Below are 24,557 nucleotides of genomic sequence, written 5' to 3' on the forward strand. Positions count from 1 at the left end.
ACTGACAAACAATCCTACAGAATGTTGCTGCCACCACCATACTTCACTGTTGGAATGATATTGTGCCGGTGATGAGCGGTGTCTAGTTTCCTCCAAACACAATACTAATCTTAGTTTCATAAGACCAGAGGATCTTGTTTCTCAAAGTCTGTGAGCCCCTTAAGTTTCTTTTTGCAAACTTCCAAGTGGGGACTTTCATGCGTCTTTTCCTGGGGAGATCAGTGGAGTAGATGGTTGTAGCAATGGTTGTCCTTCTAGAAGATTCTCTCATCTCCACACAGGTTCTCTGGAGCTTATCCTGAGTAACCATTGGGTTATCAGTCACCTCTTTTCCAAAGCCTTTTTCCTGTGATTACTTATTTTGGCCAGGTTGCTGGCTATAGGAAGTGTTGTGGTTGTTTCCAGTGTCTTCAGTTTAAGAATTATTAAAGCCACTGTGACTTTGGGAATATTTAATCCTGCAGGAATTTGAAAGCCTTCCCAGATCTGTACCTCGACACAATCCACTTTCTAAGTTCTGCAGGCAATTCCTTTAACTTCATTGCTTGGTTTTTGCTCTGATACACATTGTCAACTGTGGGGTCTTCTATAGACAGATATGTGCCATTCCAAATTATGTGTAATCAGTCAAACTGACCACAGATGACCTCCAAATAAGCTGTAGATACATCTCAGTGAAAGTCAATAGAATGGCGTGCACCTGAGTTCAGGTCTCATAAAAATGTGTCTGAATACTGGTGTTACTGTCCTATTTCAGTTTTTTGTGTTTAATAAATTTGTGGGGGGGGGGGGGGGATTTCAAAAATTTTACCACAAGATTGCAATATAACAAAATGTGAAAAAAGTGACTTTTTACCTCCTGGGGCTTCAGGTAGTCCACTATAGATTCAATTTTCTTCGGATCCACCCAGACCCCGTCTGCTGATACCACATGGCCAAGGAAGGTAATCTGGTTATGTAGAAATCTACACTTCTTGATGCTGAGCGAGAGATGAGCCTTGTTTAGTTGCTGGAAGAGAGTGTCGAGGTCCTGTAGATGTTGTGGGACAGATGGGAAAAATAAGATGATGTCATCAATGTACACAAAACTGGTCTTCCCAATGAGCCCCCAGAGGACCTGCTGCAAAAGCCGTTGAGACGATGCCCCTTCATTTTTCAATGCAAAGGGCATCACGCAAAACTGGAAGAACCCTTCCAGGGTGATGACAGTGGTCCTCTCAATGCTATTCTTCTCCATCCTCACCTGCCAATACCTGGACTTCAGGTCCAGGGAGCTGAATGCTGCCACCCAAACAAAGCCTCTAAGATGTTATGGACGAGTGGCATGAAGTAGGCATCATGAGGGGTTTTATCGTTCAGCTCTCAGTACTCCACACAGAATTGGTAGGTGGAAGGCTCAATCACCTCATCCGCCAACATCTGGTCAACCCACTCCTTGATTGTGTCTCTTTTCAGAGGTGACACTCTATAAGCTCTGTGTCACACAGGGACTTGGTTGACTGTCTGGATGTGATGAGTCTGACCCAGTTTGTCCATCCACACCAAGTGCCACCTCCTAATCATTGGCTGAATGAGCTCTGACTGTTCAAGAATTATCTTCTTTACAAGGATGGATTCATCAACCACTTGCATGAGGTAATAATGCAAGTTAGGCCAAACCAGATTGCTCTGAGCCTTCCTCCTGAACTGTAGGACATCACCACCCAGCAACTTTTACTCCAGTTGTGACAGGTGGATGGTACGCCCTACCACCATTAGTGAGTCCGTTCCAGGTAACGTTGACTGTGATTGTCTTAGAACATTAGAACACTCTTGACAAGAACAGGCCATTCAGCCCAACAAAGCTCACCAGTCCTATCCACTTATTTCTTCCAAAAAAACATCAAGTCGAGTTTTGAAAGTCCTTAACATCTTACTGTCTACCACACTACTTGGTAGCTTATTCCAAGTCTATTGTTCTTTGTGTAAAGAAAAACTTCCAAATGTTTGTGCGAAATTTACCCTTAACAAGTTTCCAACTGCGTCCCCGTGTTCTTGATGAACTCATTTTAAAATAACAGTCTCGATCCACTGCACTAATTCCTTTCATAATTTTAAACACTTCAATCAGGTCACCTCTTAATCTTCTTTTGCTTAAACTGTAAAAGCTCAGCTCTTTTAATCTTTCCTCATAATTCATCCCCTGTAGCCCTGGAATCAGCCTAGTCGCTGTTCTCTGGACCTTTTCTAGTGCTGCTATGTCCTTTTTGTAGCCTGGAGACCAAAACTGCACACAGGACTCCAGATGAGGCCTCACCAGTGTATTATAAAGGTTGAGCAGAACCTCCTTGGACTTGTACTCCACACATCATGCTTTATAACCTAACATTCTGTTTGCCTTCTTAATGGCTTCTGAACACTGTCGGGAAGTCGATAGCTTAGAGTCCACTATGACTCCTAAATCCTTCTCATAAGGTGTACTCTCGATTTTCTGACCGCCCATTGTGTATTGTCTTCCTGGGCATACACTACTGTCTCCCAGTGTGTTTTATGCAAGCAGAACCTCAGAGGAACTTTGTCCTTTTCCCCATGTGCCTTTCCATCAGCAAGAAAGAATTTTACTTTTGCACCTTCCCTAAGTGGCTCATGAGACACTTTAAGCTTTTCCCACAAGCTGCATTTGATTGGGGTATGAGTGCTGCCTGTATTCACATCTACCTCACCTCTGACACCCCTCTCTTGTACGGGCACCAGTAAGGGGGTGACATCAGCACAGGGTTCCACTGAGGCTTTCCTTAGTGGTTCGGGACAGGGGACATCCCAAGGCTGGCACCCTTACAAGACCCACTAACCCCAATGGCCGCCCAGTCCTTCTCCACTCAGGACACACAACTTCACCAACTCATCTACTGATTTCACAACCCCCCTCACAGTGGCTGTCACCCAAGGGTCACATGCATTGAGAACATGTCACAATATCTCTTCCTCACACTTAAAGAACAATGTCTGTAATTCTAAGACAAAGTCCCTAAGACTCTGCAATGGATTTTGCGCAAAGGTCCAGAGCTTCTCTTCTAACAGCGCTTGGTATTCATCTGAGAGAAATGCATTCAGAAAGGCAGTGTGAAACAGTTGTTACAGTTGTGCCATTCTGCAAACCATCAAGCATGAGCCGGACCCCAGAGTGCCATGCTCAGGAATCCCTGCAGCTCAGCACCGCTCAGTGGATGCAATTCAATGAACAGGTAAAGCTCCACTACAAAGTCAATGATACTTGTGGATGCACTCTGAGGGGCGAGTCTGGGGAACACCATCTGCAGCACCACATCCAACAAGTACAACTGTCCCTAGTCATTCCCCACCCAATTACAGGAGTCATATATATATTGTAAGAACACTAGGGGTCGCTGTTGCCCCTTAAACCCAACAGAAAGAAGCTGAGGACAAAGGGTGAAAGCACCAAGACGTATTTTAATGGTTCTTCTTTTAAGAAGTGCATCCAAAGTACTCCAGCCACAATAAACAGGCAATACACAATAATAATCCCAATTAATGCTATACAAAATCTCTCCTCCACACCTCCCAACAAGCTCTGTCACACTCCTCCTGACTGTGGCTTGTTTGCTGTGTTCCCAACAGTCCTTGACACCGGAAGTGCTTCTGTCCTTCCACCCACGTGTCTTTGCTAGCATTTCCGGGTCAGATGGAGAATTGGCTTTTTCTTCAGCCCGGAAGTACTTTGGGGCTCCCGTCCCCGTGACTTAGGAGTATGGATGAGGCATAGCTCCTCTGGTCCTCTCACAGCTCCTCCTGGCGGCACCCATGGTACCCAACAGGGCTGAGAAACTACACTCCAAGTCCCAGGATGCCCTGCATTGTTACACTCCAGGGGAGCTGCCATCTAGTGTTTTGGGGGAGGCAGTGTCCTGGAAAAGCTGCCTTCCCCCATCCTTCCATTTCTATATTATACAATATAATAAAACACTAAGGTCTGTATGTGTCTTTGGAGCAATTTTCTTGGTTAGCATGACTTTTCTGTGATTGATCACTTTTCGCTTTGGTGACGAAATCGAAAGAGAAAGTGCAAATGTGAGACACACAAGGATTAGAAAAGCCATAAGAAGCCCGCTGACAGAGTTGCCTTTGAGGACAAGGAGCATAAAACCAGACAGGAGATGAGAAAGGTACCTCGAAAATAATGGCAGAGTTGGAGAAACAGGCTTCACGGGAACACACAAAAGATAAATATACCTCGAGCATTTTTCAACAAGAGCAGGATGCTTCCCAATGTCCTGGCTAATTTGTCCACCTCAAACTGATCATTCTGTCCTCCTAATCATCCCCTAATCCTTTGTGACTATCTATCGGCCTCTCACCTTCACCACCTAATATCTAATGTAATATCTAATGTGTGGTGAGCGTACGGGTGCCAGAATGGCTGCTGTCACATCATCCAGGTGGTTGCTACACATTAGTGGTGGTTGAAGTGGCTTCCCTATTGTCTATGTCAAGCTCTTTGAGTAGGTTAGAAAAGCACTAATTGTGCAACCTGTATAAAACCTTTACTGATTATGCATTGTTTCTCCAGTGTTACATACAGGAATGAGAAATAAAGATTTTGCTGTCTAAGGTTGTTGAGTGATGATGTCTATGTTGGCCAGATTGGGCACAAAGAATAAATGGGGCCCCAACTTCTTGCATGGCGCACTCATGCTCAACCAATGTATGCATTTTGGAACTAGGAAGGTAAAGGAGCATTTGGAAAAAAATGCAGCCCAACATAAGGAGAAGGGGAGAGCATCAAAGTCCAGGGCCCTCATGTATAACACCGTGCATAGAACTCACACTATAACATGGCGTAAGCACAAAAGTGGAAATGTTTGTATGCACAAAAAAATCCAAATGCATAAATCTGTGCAAACGCCAACTTCTACGTTCTTCCGCTACATAAATCCCGGTCAGCGTGAAAAGTAATGCATGTGCCTGCTGTCCCGCCCCAACTCCTCCCAGAATTACGCCTCTTTGAATCTGCAAATCAATATAAATAGCCCTTAAGCTCAGCCTTCTGTGAAAAGACAATGGCAAAAGCACAAGGGAAAAATAGAAGAATTTCAGTGAATACCAAGTGGAGGCAAGGAAAAACGTACTATTTGTTGGTTTAAATAGTGGTATAATCAACAAAATGAAGTTGATCGAGTGATGTAGCGTGTTGGAGAAACTTGAAAGCTCAAGTTCACAAAGTCACACGAAATAAAAAAGAAGTTGTCAGATATCAAAGTCGCCATCAAAAGGCGAGTTGTAACCCACTGTCTGAGTGTCATATGAAAGCTTATTAGGGTACAGAGGAAACAAAATAGGCACACAGTGGGAAAAAAGCATGAAATGTTAACTTTAATCTCGAAATTTCCACTTTAATCACGTGGTTTATTTTGTCATTAAAGTAGAACTTCATGTTAAAATCGTTTAATTTACTAGTTTCTCAAATCCCATCATAACTAAAGTAGCACGTTGAATGCTTTGTATTGTATGTGTTCTTCTATGTGCTCTATGTGTGTAAATCACTACGTGCTTCCGGGCTTTCTCTTCCTCTGACAGGAAACAAAATCCATTACATTCGTAATATTACAGCTCTCTGAATAATTAAAATACTGAGATGTATATGTGATATAATTTTCATGATGATAGAAGTTAAAGCATGTTATTAAACATGGGAACACGGTGGCGGAGTGATTGTTCATGTCTCACGCAAGATGCTTGCTGCGTCGTGCGCGACCTACGATGAAATACTTTATTGCAGCAGTACTGTCTCTTTCAAACGTACTAACCTCCAATTCCTGTCCTTCCTTTTCTTTCTCCAAATAACCAATCGCCACACAATCAGCTCTGTAATAGATGTTAAGCTATCTGTAAGCTTAGAACGGCGATTCTTCAAAACTTTTAAAGAACATTGAAATATCTTCGTAGTACATGTTTAATTATTCTATCCATCTATCATCCCAGTGTCGCGCCGGTCCCACTAAGCATACAGTGAGAGGCAGGAACAATCCGTGAACAGAGTGCCAGCTCCTCACTAGCACTGCGGCACTGTGTCCTCACATGTTTAATTATTAACAATATAGATTATTTAAATGAAGTTAAAGTTTTATCTGTATAATATAATAAATATATTTTGCTGCATTTCATCTTAATAATGATATCGTCATCATATGTAAATACGCACTTTATAAAGTGGCTCAGGTTGTACAATATTATAACTGTATCACAAGTTTACAGTGAGGTGATTGTACTTATAAGTACAAACAGTTCTACAAGGAGCACTTGATGGACTGATTGATTGCGTTTATAGAACCGCGAGGTCCCTACAGGAAAGGCTCTGAAGTGTCTGACGTATGGGAGCAGTTCAATAGACAGCATGACTGAGGCAGCGTGTGCTAGATGTGTATACTGATAATTCTTTTTCCAATCACTGTAGATCTGTGATTCACACTCAGATACAGTGATATAAATACTTGGAGTGGCGCAGTGACAGTAATATGGAAAAGATGATCCTCTGTGGCAACCCCTAACAGTGAGAGTAACAACGCTAAAGCATCTATGGTATTTGGAATACTTTGGCTATTCCCTGGACCATTATAATGTTACAGGTTAATTACAATCAGATGACTTAAACTAATAAACAATATGCAGTTAGTTTCAGTGTATATGATAAAGCCGCGTCAGGGATGTGTATCTAAAAAAGAAAGGGAAACCACACAGGAACAGTAGCACTGCTTTGACGCTGGGTGCCGCCAGTTTGCAAAACCGAGCAGAGAACTTGCGTACACCAGAGTTGGAGCTACCGTGAAAATGTGTGTGGCTTTATGCCAAGTTTAGGTTTTATACATCGCGATTTGAACGTGGAAACGTTCATACACAACTTTTTTGTGCATACGCATCGTTTATACATGAGGCCCCATGCCTGCAAATAGGAGGCAGCGGTGCAAACCAGTCAGTCGCCCTTCTGTCAAATAAAGCTGCTTTGCTGCCATTTTCCTTCATGTTATAACTTGAAGTTGTCCTCTTTTTGATGTTTTTTGCCTTTTGCTTCATTCATGCATCTTCTGAATCTGCTTTTTCCATTACACGGCCATGTGCAGTCACAGCCAATACCGGCCTGCGCCAACAACGAGGTCAGTACAGCTTTTCAGTCATTGCCCCTGTCTGTGGCTTCTTTACTTCAAATATAAAATGACCTTCCAGCATTAACTTTGTACAGATGGCTTTTACTGGGCACAATATGCTATTTAAATGCATTGCTGGATCTTTTTAAATAAACAAAAAATCTTTTGTGAAGGACTTTAAAACTGAATCAGCTTTGTCTCATTCAGAAGCTGGCAATGTCTTCCTTGTTGTGCTATTACATTGATCCCCCAAGGAGTAGAGCAGCTCAGCGGAGCGGAAGGAAGGAAAATCTTTTTGCGCACAAACACAGAAGAGCCTTGGTACATTTTGCAGATGGACAAAGGACAAGTAAATATAAACACTTGGGAAATGCGAGTGACGGTCGACAAAGTGTTGAAAACAAGACCAGGGCTCAGGATGAACAGGGGGTCTCGCAACAAGAGCAGATGAAATTGGAAGTAAAATAGGCCAGGCTGAAGTGAACTTGCGTGGCTTGTTCTGTGCCGGTGCTGTCATACTGAAGAGTGTTTGCTGCCCTGATGCACAGAGTACTGCGTCACTGCATGCCTTGGTTGTGCCCTCCATTGACCCCTCTGTGACGGACTGGCAACCTCTCTACAGCACATTCTTGTGTGCAGCAGACCTGGATTGGCTCCCCTGCGACCCTGAATTGGAGTTGGAGAGTCTGAAAATGTCATGCAATGACGTGACACTCTCAAATACATGCAACACCCATCTGAAAGTCTCCATGCCAAGTTTAAGGTTCTGTGTTTTCACTTGATCATCCATCCATTTCTATTCTGATGTTTCCAGGGCAGAATCATTCCAGATTGCGCTGGGCACAACTGGGAACAGTTCCCAACAGGGTCACTTACTCACATGCATACAATGGGCAAATTCTGATTGACCGAGTGAGTTAACCTCTACCAACCTCTCCTGGACATAGGAGGAAAAATCAAATTGAAATAACAAAGACCAGGAGAAATATCAAGATTAAAAGACATGACTTTGGAGCTGTAAGACCAGCTGGAATTTAAAGCTCTGATTCCTATAGCAGTCTGAAATACCTGAAAAATGTATTTCCCTAAAAAAAATATAAAGAAATGAAGAGCATTATATATTGTTCCATCTCAGGTACATGAAGAATTTCTACATAACGTAACCTTCTCATACTTGCTTGGTCCATTTCAGGGGCACAGTGGGCTAAAGCCTGTCCAGGTGGCCCTGTGATGAAGAGATGACCAGTCACGCCAGTCAGCCTAACCTGCACATGTGTGAGTATATGGAAGGAAAACCCACATAGCCAAGAGCACAACATCCAGCTAGTGAGTGGGCGCAGAATTGAAACGCAAATGAAGTAGCAGTGCTTTCCTCTGCATTAGTGCGTCATCTCAAGAAGATTAGGATATTCTATTAAAGAATCTGTGACATATAATCAAAAGAAACAGCATGGAGCAGTAGCCATCTCACAAATTCAGTATCCTGGGGGCAAATACAACACTTGGTTGTTGCTCTTTTTGTAGTCTGTGTGCTCCCCTGGCGTCTGTCTGGCTTTCCTCCCAAATCCCAAATGTCAGACTATTTGGTGATCCCAACTTGTCCAGGTGTCGATGTGTGTTTGAATGCGCCTTGCCATGTAGTGGCACCCTGTTCATGATTGGCTCCAAGCAATGCTGCTGGTATATAGTGTCTACAGAAAGTATTTATTCCCTTGGAAGTTATCACATTTTCTCGTTTTTATACAACATTAAATCATAATGGATTGAATTGGTGCAGCATGGTGTAAATTAGTTACCAATATAAAACACAGAAGATTGCATAGGAATTCACCTTTTCAAGTCAGTGTTTAGTAGACGCACCTTTTCCAGCCATGACAGCCTTGAGTTTGCGTGCTCAGGTCTCTCTCTGTCAGCTTTGTGCAACTCTACACTCTCACGCTCAGTCAGGGGTCACTTCAACTTCAACTTTATTGTCATGTGTACTGAGTACAATGAAAATCTTATTCTATGAGTCCTCCAGCAATAAATAAGAATACACAGCATAAGCAAAAACACTCCAGTGCAAAAGAAATGCAAAAACAAGCAGAAGAAAGAGTGTACGTGCAAATAAATACATGGTTCAAAGGAAGCTCTGCAGGTATATGGTCTTCAGATGGCCTTCTGTCCTCCAGACACAAGGTGGCCCTACAGTGCTGAGGGGATGGGCAGTGGGTGGGTTTTATTTACAAGCCTGCTGGCATAAGGTAGAATATTGTCTCTTAGCCTTATTGTTCTAGCTGCTGTACTCTTATAATATCTCCCTGATGGTGGCTGTATGAACAGTTCATGTTGTGGGTTGGTTGTGTCCTTAATAATATTATGGGCCCTCCTGAGCATTCTGGTGTTACAGATATCCTCTAGTTCTGTTCCAAAGCTATTCTGGGCCAGTTTTACCAGTGTAGAGCTGGTAAAGCAGCTGGGCAACAGTTCTTGTCTGCACAGTCTCTCCAACCTCATTCTCTGTAGCTTGTAACTCCTTCAGAGTTCTCATAGGACTCTTTGGTGGTCTCCCTCACTAGTCTACTTCTTGTACAATCACTCAGTGGTCTACTCTTGGCAGATGTACAACTGTGTCATTCTCTTTCTATTTTGAAATGATTGACTCTGTGCCTTTCATTCCCACTTTCATGGAGCTGCTCTCTGAGTGCTCTTTTGTCTTCATTGTGTAGGTCAGACCGCCATACTGACTCACCACAAGTCGGACCTTCCATATAAGGCACATTTTATGTGACAATCAACTGAAACTTCAGACAGGTGATCTCCATTGAACTAATCATGCAGTTTCTAAAACCAAATGGCTGCACCACTGATTATTTAGGGGGGTCATATTAAAGGGGGTGAATCCTTACACCTTCAGCTATTGTATGTTTCACATTTGTAATTAGTTGACACCACTTTGCAGAGATCTATTTTCACTTTGACATAAAAGAGAGTCTAAAAAGCCAAATTAAATCTACTGCGGTTTAATGTTGTAAACCAATAAAATGAGATATCTTCCAAGGGGGTGATTCCAAGGATAAAAAGCAACTGGTTCAACTGCTATTAATCTTCTAAATAATATTTTTAATAAACATCCACAGGCTTAAATCATGGAATGAACATGGAATGGAAATAATAATAATAATTACTATTATTATTGTTATTATTATACATTTTATTATTATAGGGCCTTTCCCACGCTCAAGGTGCTTAGCATTTGCATCAATCATCAGTCAAGCCTAAATGTCTAATATGTAATCACGTCTGGCCCTGTGAGACTAATTTATCTAAGCTTCTGTTTTCATACTTTTCATTTGTGCCTAAATCAGAATCAGAATCAGAATCAGCTTTATTGGCCAAGAATATGAACACATACAAGGAATTGGACTCCGGTTTTACCTAGTATTGTCCCCGATGCTGTGAGATTGACTTAAGTGTTCATGAGAGTGATGGCCTGAGGAAAGAAACTGTTCACATGTCTGGTAGTTTTGGCGTACAGTACTCTGTAGCGCCTACCAGAGGGAAGAAGTTGAAAAAGGTTGTAACCAGGGTGTGATGGGTCTGCAATGATGTTTTCTGCCCATTTCCTGACTCGAGATCTGTATAAGTCTTGAATGGAGGGCAGATCAACACCAATGATAAACAACCTCATGCAGGAGCCAAGAACATTTCTTAACTCACTGAACATTAACTGTTCTGACAATTGAAGGTGGACTTCAGAGCCCTAATGTGTATCCTAATGTTCTGGCTGTGCAAATGTAGGACCAGCACCTCACATCAAAAGTTCACTGGCAGGGAGAGAGATATCTACTGACCCACAACTGCAGCGTTAGGCATAACAAAGGCTTTCCCAGGGTCAGTTTCGGGAAAGGGACTGTGACCTCAAGTGGCTGCCGGAGTGCCCCAAACCCAAGACACAGTTAAACATCTGATGTTTTTTAGAATAAAAAATAAAAGGTATGTATTCCTCTAATGCACTTTCCACAATCACTTCTCCAAACATAAGCCACAATTATACAGAACTCAAACAATAAACTAACAATTCTTTCTCCTTACTAACTCCCAACTCTGACACAATGATATGAGGCAGTGGGCTCCTTTGAAGCTGGACTTGGGAATGCTTCTGGTGTCATGCCATGTCTTCCTGGATGTACTTCTGGGCCATACAAAAAGTAAGAAGGTCCTCCCCTACCAGCACCCAGGGACCATGACAGGGTTGCCCTACTGGACTCCAATTCCCAAGCACACCTTTGGGTGTCTCAATTGGGCTGCCACAAGAGGACCTCTGCCACCCAGTGGGGAACCAATCCCTATCCTCGATTCTCCTCAGTCAGTCTCTCTTAAGACATTCTGGCCAGGTAAAAATTCATTTCGATGTCCCAACGGCCAAACTGTGTGTGTCATTGCACTGGCCTCCCATCCTGGTAATAAACCATCTTCCATCCCAGTCAGGTACCCCTTCTCCTCCTAGAAGACCTAATAGGACTTGAGCTAAGGGCCGCTCTCCAACTCTGGTGTTCACAGTGCAGGTTACAGTTAGACCAAGTGGCATCAGTAGTGATAGCTTTAGGGCCCGCCATAATTAAGAAATTGCAATGGTATGAGTGATGACTATAAAATGGAACTGACAGCAAGAAGACTCATAGTCCCTAGAAATATGACTTGACACTTTTCACAATTCAAAAATGAGCACACAATATGATGGAAGGTAATCTTGATGTGCCTGAAGAGGCACGCTGGACCAGACCTAAGTCACAGCAAAGCTCTCAAGTTCCATTAGTTTCTGTAAACTGCCATATCAGGTCTCCCCATTGACGTTCTCTTGAGTTTAAGTCTGGGCTTTGGCTGGGCCACTTGAAGACAGTCAGATTGTCCTGAAGCCTTGTCTTGGTTGTATGCTTCATGTCACTGTCATGCTGCAAGGTGAACCATCAACCCACTCTGAGGCTGCCTGTACTCTGGAGATTGTGACCAGTCTCCCTGTTCTTTACACTGAGAAGCATCCCCCATAGCATGACACTGCGGCCACCATGCTTCACTATAAGGATGAAATTAGGCAGACATAGGGCTTTGAGTTCTGCCCACATAGTTCAATTTTTGTCACATCAAACCAGATCATTTTTTCTTAGTTTCCTCAGAGTCCATTAAATGGCAGTTGGCAACTTTAAGCAAGAGTTATCTACTCTACCATAAATAACTGACCGATGAAGTTGTGATGAGATGTTCGTTCTTATAACAGGATCTCCTAACTCATTACAGGACTTCTAAAGCTCTGTTAGAGTGACTTTTGGTCCACCCTGTGACTCAGTTTGGCTGGACAGTCAACTCTAGGAAGAGTCCTGGTGGTTCCAAACTTCTTCCATTTCACAATTATTGAAGCCATTGTGCAACTGGAACCCCCCCCCCCCCCAATTTTAAAATTGGGTTTATCCCCTTACCCTGATCTTTGCCTCACCACAATTTGATAACAGAGGTCTACAGAGAATTCCTTGAACATCACGACTTGATTTTTGTCCTGACATGCCATGTGAATTGTGGGACCATACATATACAGGGGTATAATAAGAGTATAAGTTTAATATGTCACTGTGCTCTGTGCAAATATATTTTATAAATCTGCCTTTTCTTACTGCACAGTTGACACAGAGCCAGATTTAGCACAGGGGCTCATCATATAGAACTGCTAGGCAAGCATTACAATATAAGACAAGACAGATAGAGACAAATGTCAGACTGAGGACTATTGTATTCTATTTTTTGTCTTTCAAAGTCACCATGAAACTGTATCCTCTTTGTCTTGTTTGGAATTGCATGATTAACCTAAGTGGGGGCTGCACATGAAGAAGAGTATAAAGCCTTGGAACTTTGCCCGGCACACCTTTGAAGCCAACGGACGGAGGGGAGATAACGTCATCCAATCCTGAAAATCCTTCCACTGCAATGGTGAAAATGGCAGATTCTACACATCGGCCCCCACTGCCGAACTGTTTTTGCTATTGGCTTCCTTCGTCTGTTATGCAGCGTAAGCTGACATTAAAGAAAGCTAAGTTATTTCTCCTATGTGATTTCTTACCGCCATATCACTAAGGGAGGGGTATCACCTTTTTATATTATATCTATATAGTTTCGGGTTATGTAACATACCGCAATTACAAAAGAACTCATTCCCAGGGAGACAGTGCCCCCTGCTGGACACAAGGGGTGAATCTTTCTAAATAATGTCCAATCAATTCAATTCACCACAGCTGGACCCCAATCAAGTTCAAAACAAATCTCAAGTAAAATGAAAACAAACAGGATGCACACAGCAAAGAGTCTGAATTCTAATATAAATTCAGTTTTTCATTTTTAATAAACCTTTCTGAAAACATGTTTTCACTTTGTCATTATGAGATATATGCAATGGGCTGGCGCCCTGCCTGGGGTTTGTTTCCTGCCTTGCGCCATGTTATGGCTGGGATTGGTTCCAGCAGACCCCGGTGACCCTCTAGTTCGGATATAGCGGGTTGGATAATGGATGGTGTGATGGATGGCCGGCTAAATATTCCGGCCCACACTTACAGGCCGCCAGGTGGAGCCCTCCCAACAGCATGGAGGTTCTCCGAATTCCAGCAGGGCCTCATGGACCTTGTAGTTTGTATACACAGCCCTGCTGGATACCATGGGGACCACCGGGAGCCATTGTAGGGAGGCTTTCCGACTGCTACGTGCCTTATAACCCGGAAGTGTGTCATGATCACATGACCAGAAGGAACGACTTGCTTCCGGGTTGAAGAAAAGGACTTTTACTCTAACCCGGAAGTAGTGAGGACTTTTGGATTGTTGGACAGGAACCACTTCCGGGTCAGGGGGTATAAAAGGACTGTGGGAAAACCCAGACACTGAGCTGATCTGGGAGGAAGGGTGGCTAAGTGTCTGGGAGAGGAGGAGAGTGTATTATTGTTGTATAGTAGGAGAATTGGTATTTATATGAGTAGTGTGGAGTGGAGAGTGCTTAGTGCACGTTTTAATAATAAAAAGAAGAATAATTATACATCTACCTGGTGTTTGGCGTGGTACCTGAGGGTTCAAGGGAGCTCTAGCGCCCCCTACTGTTACAATGGATGGATGGATTATGAGATATTAAGCACAGATTGATGGGAAAAAATCCAAAATTATCCATTTAAATTTAAATCTGCTACACAATAAGGTATGGAGAAAGTAAAGACGTCTGAATACTTCCTGAATCCACGGTACATCAAAAGAGAAGAGAAATCCAAATGTAAGTAAAACAGAAGCATAATAAAGAGTTGGTCTCAGTAGCCACTTTTCTACCCCCACCTTTTACCTCCAGAACAGCCTTGAGACTTTGGGGGACTGAAGAGGTAAAAAGACTGCCCTGTGATTTTTAGTGCATGCTGACTCTACTGCATTACGAAGTTCCTTCAGATTTGTTAGTGTTAGAGGGGCAGTAGGGCAAGTTATACCCCAAAACTTCCATCCATCCATTATCCAACCCGCTATATCCTAACTACAGGGTCACAGGAATCTGCTGGAGCCAATCAAAGCCAACACGGGGCACAAGGCAGGAAACAAACCTCGGGCAGGGTGCCAGCCCACCGCAGGGCACACACACACACCAAGGACAATTTAGGATCACCAATGCACCTAACCTGCATGTCTTTGGACTGTGGGAGGAAACCGGAGTACCTGAAGGAAACCCATGCAGACACGGGGAGAACATGCAAACTCCACGCAGGGAGGACCCGGGAACTGAACCCAGGTCTCCTAACTGCGAGGCAGCAGCGCTACCCACTGCGCCACCATGCTGCCCACCCCAAAACTTACCCCTCCTAACAATTCAAACTTCGACTACGCCACTCCAATTATGTCAGGTATGGGGAATTCAATGATATTCCTCACTAATTCACCCCCACTGCTCAGGTACTTTTTATTTCAGAGTTGTGGTTGTGTGATAACTTCAAGACACTAATGTGACCACTCTTCAGTTTTACTAGTAACTAGGGGGCTTTGCCCCCTGCTTGTTTTGCTCACCCACCCCTAATGCCACTTCGTGTCTCTGCCGCTCACGTTGTGAAGAGGGTGGCTGAACACTCCCCAAGGAGACACGATTGCTCCTCCGACACCCCTCTTAAATGGTGATACAATGGGAAACACAAACAGCTTTTTATTTACCTCCTTTATGCTCAATTTGCTGCTGCTGCTGACTTGCTGCTGCTTCCATGCCGCATGATCTGCATCTCGTGCGGCGCACTTCTGTCATATCACCTATGTCCATATATTCGATCTCTTTTCATTTTTACCTTTTCGTCAACATCACATTGAATTTTGATTCCATGTTTGGAATTACATTGTGACAACGCAATGTATAACTGCCCATGAGTGAACATCATTTCCTTCTCTCTACAAGAAATGTGTCTGACATAACCACGCAGGACTTTTCCAAATATCTTTGCATAAGCTCTCTGGAACCGGGGTTGGTTACAGTGCTTGCATGAAGACTCGTCTCGCAGGACATTAAAGTGTCTCTGAGACAATTATGTCTCGTCTCCTTTCAAGATTTTTTTTATAATAGAGAGAAATAATCAACAATATAAATATAAAACCAGTAATTAAAACATTCAAAACCTGCCCAAATCCCAATCAATATTATAGAACAAAAATGTCAGAGTCGCTTAAACGTCACTGGGTGTCATGTCAATTGCTTCCTCAAAGAAAAAAAACCCACAGAAAAGGAGAACAAAAGATTTTCCTTAGTGCGTCACCTTAAGCGATCCCCGTCCTAACACCATACATGCACTCGCAGTCCACAAATCCACAGCCCGGTGTCTTCATGTACGCCCTCCTTCAGCACGCCATCTACAAAAAAACGCCCACTGGGCAGATCTCCACATGTAGCATTCCACTACTATATATCAATCTATCCATCCATCCATTTTCCAACCCGCTGAATCCGAACACAGGGTCACGGGGGTCTGCTGGAGCCAATCCCAGCCAACACAGGGCACAAGGCAGGGAACCAATCCCGGGCAGGGTGCCAACCCACCGCAGGACACACACAAACACACCCACACACCAAGCACACACTAGGGCCAATTTAGAATCGCCAATTTACCTAACCTGCATGTCTTTGGACTGTGGGAGGAAACCGGAGCGCCCGGAGGAAACCCACGCAGACACGGGGAGAACATGCAAACTCCACGCAGGGGGGACCCGGGAAGCGAACCCAGGTCCCCAGATCTCCCAACTGCGAGGCAGCAGCGCTACCCACTGCGCCACCGTGCCGCCCTATATCAATCTATTAGATCACAAAAAATGGGGCTACTCATGCTCTGTCTGGGCTATGCATTCCCACCACGTACCCAGACCCCGTCACTTGTGCCTTGTGGGGTTAAGTTGCATGGGACACTATTCCTCCATCACCTTGGACAGTTGCGATACACCACTCTTCGCAGGCTCCCCCTCTCATTCCCCTGCATTCCTTTATGATGCACCTCCGGACTGGAGAAGGGATCCTGTAGCCACCAGCCAAAACGATCATCATTGTGCTCTCGTCAATCTTTGCAGTGTGTGTGTGTGTGTGTGTGTTTTTTTTCCCCCACTGTCTCTGTTTCCGCACCGTGCGTCTCTTCTCTTCTCTTCACTCCCAACCTGTACATCATTGACCTAAAATCCACATCATTTAGCTTCCACAGGTGAATCCAACAGTCATTCAACACTTAAATGTCCAGGTGTAGAAAATTAGCATGAAAAAAAAGAAACAAACTCCAACCAATAACATCGCCACACAATGCCAATAATCAAAATAAATAAAAATACTCCACTCTATATAATACATATATTCAAAAAAAAAAGTGCAACAAAAGAAAGAAGAGTGCTCAAATCCAACAATGCTAATTCTACCCTGTAACATTAGCCGTTGCTAATCTCCTGTTCCAAAGTTGCTCCATTGGCTTGAGATCTGAGGTATGTGCAGGCCCTTGGAGTAAACTGACGTCAGTGTCCTGACATGATATGCATCGAGTGATGTGGCACATTTTCCTCCTGGAGGTCTACATTTATAAAAAGAGAAGACAGTAGCCATGAAGGGATGCACACGTCATCATGTTTGTCAGCAACAATTGCTATGTATGCTATGGTATGCTTCAGATGACACTTCGTTGGTCTTAAGAACTCTAAAGTTTTCGCAGTGCTATTACAACAGCCAACCAGTCTGTACCATTGACACAAGGGAGGATTCAAGCTTGAAGTTGTTTAGCTAAATTCCGAGCCTACAAGTAGCATAAATCCAGATTTCTTAGACCTGGTGAATTATTTCCCTTGTTCCTTCACTCATTCATTTTTGGTGATCATATGCATTGTAGTCTCATCTTCCTTTTTTTGGCTGACAGGAGTGCAACTCAGTGTGGTCTTCTACTGCTGAAGCCCGTCTGCTTCAACGTCCAATGTGTTGTACATTCAGAAATGCTATTGTACTCAGCATTGTAATCTTGTAAAGAGCTGCTGTTTGAGTATTTGTTGCCTTTTTTCCGTACTGTTCATGTTCACCTGACTGCTCTTATTAGTTGGTGTGTTCATTCACCCAATTGCTGCTCACTAAGTCATTGGTTTTGGTCTATTTTCTCATTTTCTGTAAACTGTAGAGGTTGTAGAGCTTGATATTGGTATCCCATGTCTGGCGCCATCAATCATTTCACAGTGAAGGCCTCTTAGATCCCATGTCTCACTCATTCTAATATTTGATCTGCTTAGATTCCACAGTGTGGCGTGTGAAAATGTAGCCCTGCACACGGTAAGAAGCTTTGTCCTTGTTTTAACCACAGCAAATGTAATAAGGAGAAGCTAGCAGGAAGTCCCTTTGCACATTTTGTTTGATTTTCATAGTTCTGTTATTGATGTGCATTCTAGAGAGATGACATGACATGACATTCTTTAATAATAATAATAATACATTTTATTTATATAGCGCCTTTCCCATGCTCAAGGCACTTACAGAATATAATAAAGAATGGCAGCATATACAGTATATAGCATTGTACAAACCAGATAAATAAATAAAGAAGATTAAGACAGTGAATTCTGGAAAAAAAAACAGACAACATAATTGATGGTCTCGCACACACACACACACACACACAGGTTACATGAGCATCTTGACAGAGAAGTAAACTGAGAGAAGGGTAATGAAGTCAAGTAGAGCTAAAAGCCTTCCTGAACAGATGAGTTTTGAGTTGTTTTTTAAAAGAATTCATGGAGTCAGCTGACCTGATTAATTTCGGTAGGTCATTCCAGAGTCTGGGCACTATACAGCTGAAGGCCCTGTCACCCATGGAGTGTAGATTAGTGTGGGGTACAACAAGATTGCCAGAATCAGAGGACCTTAGTGGGCGGGCAGGCACATAGTGATGGAGTAGGTCACTGATGTAGTTTGGCGCGAGGTTATTTAAGGCTTTGTAAGTTATTAGTAGGATTTTATATTCGATTCTGTAGGACACAGGGAGCCAGTGAAGACGGAGCAGGATGGGTGTGATGTGCTCGCTGCTGCTGGTTCGAGTAAGGACTCTTGCAACTGAGTTTTGAATAAGCTGGAGCTGTGATATAAGATTAGAAGGGGCGCCTGCCAGTAGGGAATTACAATAATCGATGCGGGATGTGATAAAAGCATGGACAAGTTTCTCAGCATTAGAGAAGGAGAGGAAGGAGCGAACACGGGATATGTTACGGAGGTGAAAGTAAGAAAGTTTCTTAATGTGATTTATGTGGGCGGAATAAGAGAGGAATGAATCAAAAATGACACCAAGATTTTTTACAGTAGAGGAAGGTCTGATGAGATCACTGCCAAAGGGAGTGGGAAGGAGCTCATTTTATTAAGTTGCATTTTAGTCCCAATTTGCAGGAGTTCAGTTTTATTGCAATTTAATTTTAAAGAGTTCTGCTCCATCCATGTTTTAATTTCACTAAGGCAGGTTGTGAGCTGAGAAAGCTCTGATGAAGTTCCACTTTTAACACTGAAGTTGAGTTGAGTATCATCTGCATAAAAATGATAACTCAGTCCATAGCTACGGATAATATGGCCAAGGGGAAGCATATAAATACAGAAAAGCAGAGGACCGAGGACAGAGCCCTGAGGGACTCCTTGTGTGACTGGCGCTGAGTTGGATCTGCTGTTGCCAAGACTAACAAACTCTTGCCTATCAGTCAGATAGGACTTGAACCACTGGAGGGCAGTGCTAGAGATACCCAGCATGTTCTCCATTCTGGACAGTAGGATGTCATGTCTGACCTGAGTGTCAAATGCTGCACTGAGGTCTAACAGAATTAATATGCTGGTTTGTCCAGAGTCTGCTGCCATAAGCAAATCATTGGTTACCCATAGCAGAGCAGTTTCACAGCTGTGCCGTGCCCTGAAACCAGACTGAAAGGGTTCCATCAAATTATTAGAGGTTAGGTAATTGGTGAGTTGGGAAGCTACAACACGCTCAAGAACTTTTGACAGGAAAGGTAAGTGGGAAATAGGCCGGAGATTGTTAAGATTGTCAGCATCAAGACAAGACTTTTTTAACATTGGGGTTACAGAAGCGATTTTATAAGTGAGCGGCACAGAGCCAGTGTCAAGGGATGAGTTTATTATTGTTGTAACAGTTGGGATTATGGCATGAAGGCAGGATTTAAGTAGTGTGGTGGGGATGGGGTCCAGTACACAAGTAGTCGGCCTCATCTTACAAAGGAGGTTATTAACAAACGCAGATGTGACTGGTGAGAACTTAGAGAAGGAGCTGGATGGAGTGCGAAAATGGGGAGAGATATAAACAGATGATGTATTTATGTTAGTTGAATTATTTAGATCTTTAATTTTGTTACGGAAAAAGTGGAGGAATTCCTCACAGACTTCAGTAGAAGAGGTAGTTGGGCCAGATGCGGGTTCAAGTAGTTTATTAACTACAGAGAACAGAACCCTTGGGTTATCATGGCTACTTTCTATTATTCTGCCGTAATGGGTGTTCTTGGCAGAAATTAGTGCTTCTCTGTAAGCTCTTTGGTGGTCAGATAAAGCCTGGATGTGCACGGTGAGGCCAGTCTTACGTGACATTCTCTCAAGGCGTCGGCCAGCTGCTTTCATAGATCGCAATTCTGAGTTATACCAAGGAGCTGAGCGTTTAAAGGAAACCTCTTTATGTTTTAAAGGAGCTGTTTTATCTAATGCTGAGTGAAGGGCCGAGTTATAGTGGTCAATAAGACTATCTAGTGTTGATGGAATAGGTGAAGACAGTAAAAGATCAGAAATGGATCCAGAAAGGATAGAGGGACAGATATTTTTAAGGTTTCTGTAAGAAATTTGTTGTTTACAGGTAAGAGGAGGGAAAGGCAGTGAAACAGTGAAAAATACTGCTTTATGGTCAGAGAGTCCCAAATCAGTGCTGTAAATGTTGGCAGCAGATAGTCCAGAAGAAAGATCAGATCCAATATATGACCGCCAGAGTGGGTTGGAAAATCAACATGTTGTGTCAAGTCAAAGCAGTCCAGTAAGGATAGGAATTCATTCCTCAGTTTAGATGTGGGGGTGTCAATATGGATGTTGAAATCACCAAGAAGGATAATTCTCTGAGAGTAAGAGCTTAGGTGGGTCAAAAGTTCAATCAGATCGGATAAAAAGGATGCATTGTATTTTGGGGGACGATAAAGAACAATGAGTGAGACAGGACCTGATTTCGTTATTAGTTTAAGAGCCAGGCACTCAAAAGACAATGGGCAGTCAATTGGGATTCGTTTAATGTTTAAGTCAGCTCTGACAATTACTGCAAGCCCGCCGCCTTGTCTTGAGCTGCGAGGCTCTGTGTGGAAAGTGAAACCAATTGGAGTCGACTCTGTGAGAGTCGCAAATTCGTTTGGTTTTTGCCAAGTCTCCGTTAGACACAGAATATTAATTTTGCTGTCAGTGATGAGTTCTGATAGTGCCAATGCTTTGCCATTAAGAGTCCTCGAGTTAAACAGAACAATATTAGTTAATGAGGCTTCTTCTGAAGTGTATCTTTGAAATGATACACTTCAGTTCTCAAGCTGAATGTCCATACACATTTCTTAAGGTAGTTGTAGAACGAGATCTCATAGTGAGCGCTCCTGTGAAACACACAGTTCAGCTGGTCTTCCCTCTGTATGCACAGAGACCTTGTCACCAATATTTTAGCTTATAATTCTACATGGAGATTGCTTTGCTTGCTTACTTGCTTATGGTGGCTTGTCAACAAATCGACAATGACGCAGTGCAAATGGTCGAACAAGGCAATACTACTGCCACACATTTTCAGGAAATGGGGACACTGAAAAGTCAGGTAGATCAGTAGATCTTGTGAATTTGTTGGTGATGCTCCACAGAAAGCCAAGTTGTAATAGTTTCAAAATACAGTCAGTCCATAAGTATTTGGACAGTGGCACAATTTTCATAATTTCATCTCTGTACGCCACCACATTGAATCTGAAATAAAGCAATCCTTATGTGATTAAAGTGTAGACTTTCAGTTTTAATTTAAGGGGTTTACCAAAAATATCATATGAGCCATTTAGAAATGACAGCCATTTTTCTACTTGCCCCTCCACCATTTCCAGGGGCTCAAAAGTACTTGGACATTTGACTGACAATCTGTTCCACAGCTATGTTTGAGCAGGTCCCTCACTATTTCATTAACTTTTAAGCAGGTAAAAGGTCTGGAATTAATTCCAAGTGTCAAATTGGCTTTTGGAAGCCGTCACTGTGACCTCTCAATATGAGTCAGTCAAATGTCCAAATACTTTTGAACTCCTAGAAATTTGGGGGCTATTATATCTACTCTCTATATATAAAATCCTAAGCCTAAAAGTGCAACGATTTTGTGCAATGATTTTATGTGACGTTTTTATGTCACATTTTAAATTGGACTTACAGTATTTTAAACCCTACATATATATGTTTGGTATCATTATTTTCAGAATTTGTCAAACTTTAATGTGATGTTGTTAGATTTTCAGATTCTTATTCCATTTTTAAATTATAAACTAAAATATCAAGAAAGTCATGGGGCAGTCTACTTGGTCACAACTGGGGATTTGTACCATATCTTTAAATATAATCGCTTTCTCTAACGGAGTGGCTCAGATGTGTGATAGATGGGGGCCCAGCGCTCGTCCCCGGGTTTGGTGAGCAAAGTGAGCAGTGGGCGGAGCCTCCTAGTTTTCTATAATTATCTGTTTTTCATCACTGAGACCTGGATTGTAAATGGTGACTCTTCATGTTTTACTGACTTGGTACCATCAGGTCATTCATTTTTAAACTCTCTTCGGCTGACTCGTCGTGGTGGGGGCGTTGCCACTGTTTTTAAAAGTATGTTCTTGTGTCGGAGCCTTACAAAGGGTCCGTTTAGTAGCTTCGAACTGCAACATTTCGAAGTGTGCAGCTCTCCTTCTTTGTTGTTTGCTGTGGTTTATAGACCTCCTGTGATTAATGATATCTTCATTTCTGAATTCTCTGATCTCCTGGCTGATATCACCCTCTCCCATGACAAAGTACTTATTGTTGGTGATTTTAACATTCACGTTTGTTGTCAATCGAAACCTTTGGTTAATGACTTTTTATCACTATTGGAATCATTTGATTTTATCCAGCATATTAATATGCCAACTCACTCTCTCGGTCATACCCTTGATCTCGTTCTTACACGTGATATTTCAGTTAATGATGTTGATTTATGCGATGTTTCTTTTACTGATCACTTTTCTATAATGATGGTTTTGAAATTACTGTAGATGTCCCTACTACTAATTGTGCTTCACGCTGCTCTCGATTTTTAGATTCTTCTATTATATCCGATTTTAAAACCATATTCTCTAGTCTTGATGTACATGTCCAATATGATTGTATCGATGATTCTGTCTTAGAATTTAATTCTTCTTGTAAAACGGTATTAGACTCAATTGCTCCACTCAAGGTACACTGTAATAAGGGAAGACCTGATCCCTGGCTAAATGAAACTACGCGATTGCTGTGCTGCGCCTGTCAAACTGCAGTTGCAAACTGCGTTGGAAAAAAGATGGACTGATTGTTTCTAAACAGATTTTTAGGAGTTCTCTATTCAACTTCCAGGTTGCAGTTAAGAAAGCTAAACATGATTTCTTCGCTGATTTAGTTTCCTGTCATTCTAAGAATCCTAGGGTCTTATTAAATTCAATTAATGCGGCCATTCACCCTCATTCTCTGATGGGATTAAATAGTACTGTTCTTTCATGTCTGCAGTGGGCTGGCACCCTGCCCAGGGTTTGTTTCCTGCCTTCCGCCCTGTGTTGGCTGGGATTGGCTCCAGCAGACCCCCGTGACCCTGTAGTTAGTATATAGCGGGTTGGATAATGGATGGATGGATGGATGTTCTTTCATGTGAGCAGTTTCTTTCATTCTTGGTCAGTACAATTGATAAAATTCGCTGTGGTATTGTTCCAACTGACTATGAAATTCCTACTGTTAATCATGGTATTGTATTTGAATCTTTTGATCTTGTCACACTTTCACAGCTAAAAAGAACTATTGACAGCCTTAAACCTACTCTCAGTCCTCTTGATATTGTACCACCACGCCTCTTAGTGGAAGCCTTTGATGTTTTGGGTCCATCTTTACTAGCCATTATCAATGGTTCTATTAGGGGGGGTTGTGTCCTCATTTTTTAAACATGCTGTGGTGCGTCCCTGTCTAAAAAAGGCAGAATTAGATCCTGGAGTTTTAACCAATTTTCGTCCGATTTCCCAATTGCCATTTCTGGCTAAAATATTAGAAAGAATTATTTATAATCAATTGGTTGGTCACCTTAACTCCAATAATTTATTTGAGATCTATCAATCTGGCTTTAGGTGTTATCATGGTGTTGAGACGGCCCTCCTTAAAGTATTCAATGACATCTCTATTATTACTGACTCAGGTGGAGCTGCGGTCCTTGTCCTCCTTGACCTGTCTGCTGCCTTTGACATTATTGACCATGAGATATTGCTGTTGCGGCTTGAACATCTTGTTAGGCTTAAAGGGGCTGCTCTTAACTGGTTCAGGTCATATCTAATTGGTAGACACTTTTCAGTGACTTTAAATTCCTGTTTTTCGTCTACTGCTCCTCTTAAATGTGGTGTTCCTCAGGGATCTATTTTGGGTCCTATTTTATTCTCTGTATACCTTCACCCTATTATATCTATTTTCAGGAAATTTAACATTTCTTTTCACTGCTATGCTGATGATACACAGGTTTATATTCCCGTCTGTAACTCTGCAATGAATCCACTGCACAACTGTCTTTCTGAACTAAGATCCTGGATGGCTAATAATTTTCTTGATCTAAATCAAAATAAAATGGAGGTGCTTATAGTGGGTCCATCAGCTAAAGCCCAAATTGG

Source organism: Erpetoichthys calabaricus, chromosome 15 (assembly GCF_900747795.2).
Source record: "Erpetoichthys calabaricus chromosome 15, fErpCal1.3, whole genome shotgun sequence".
NCBI lineage: Eukaryota > Metazoa > Chordata > Cladistia > Polypteriformes > Polypteridae > Erpetoichthys > Erpetoichthys calabaricus.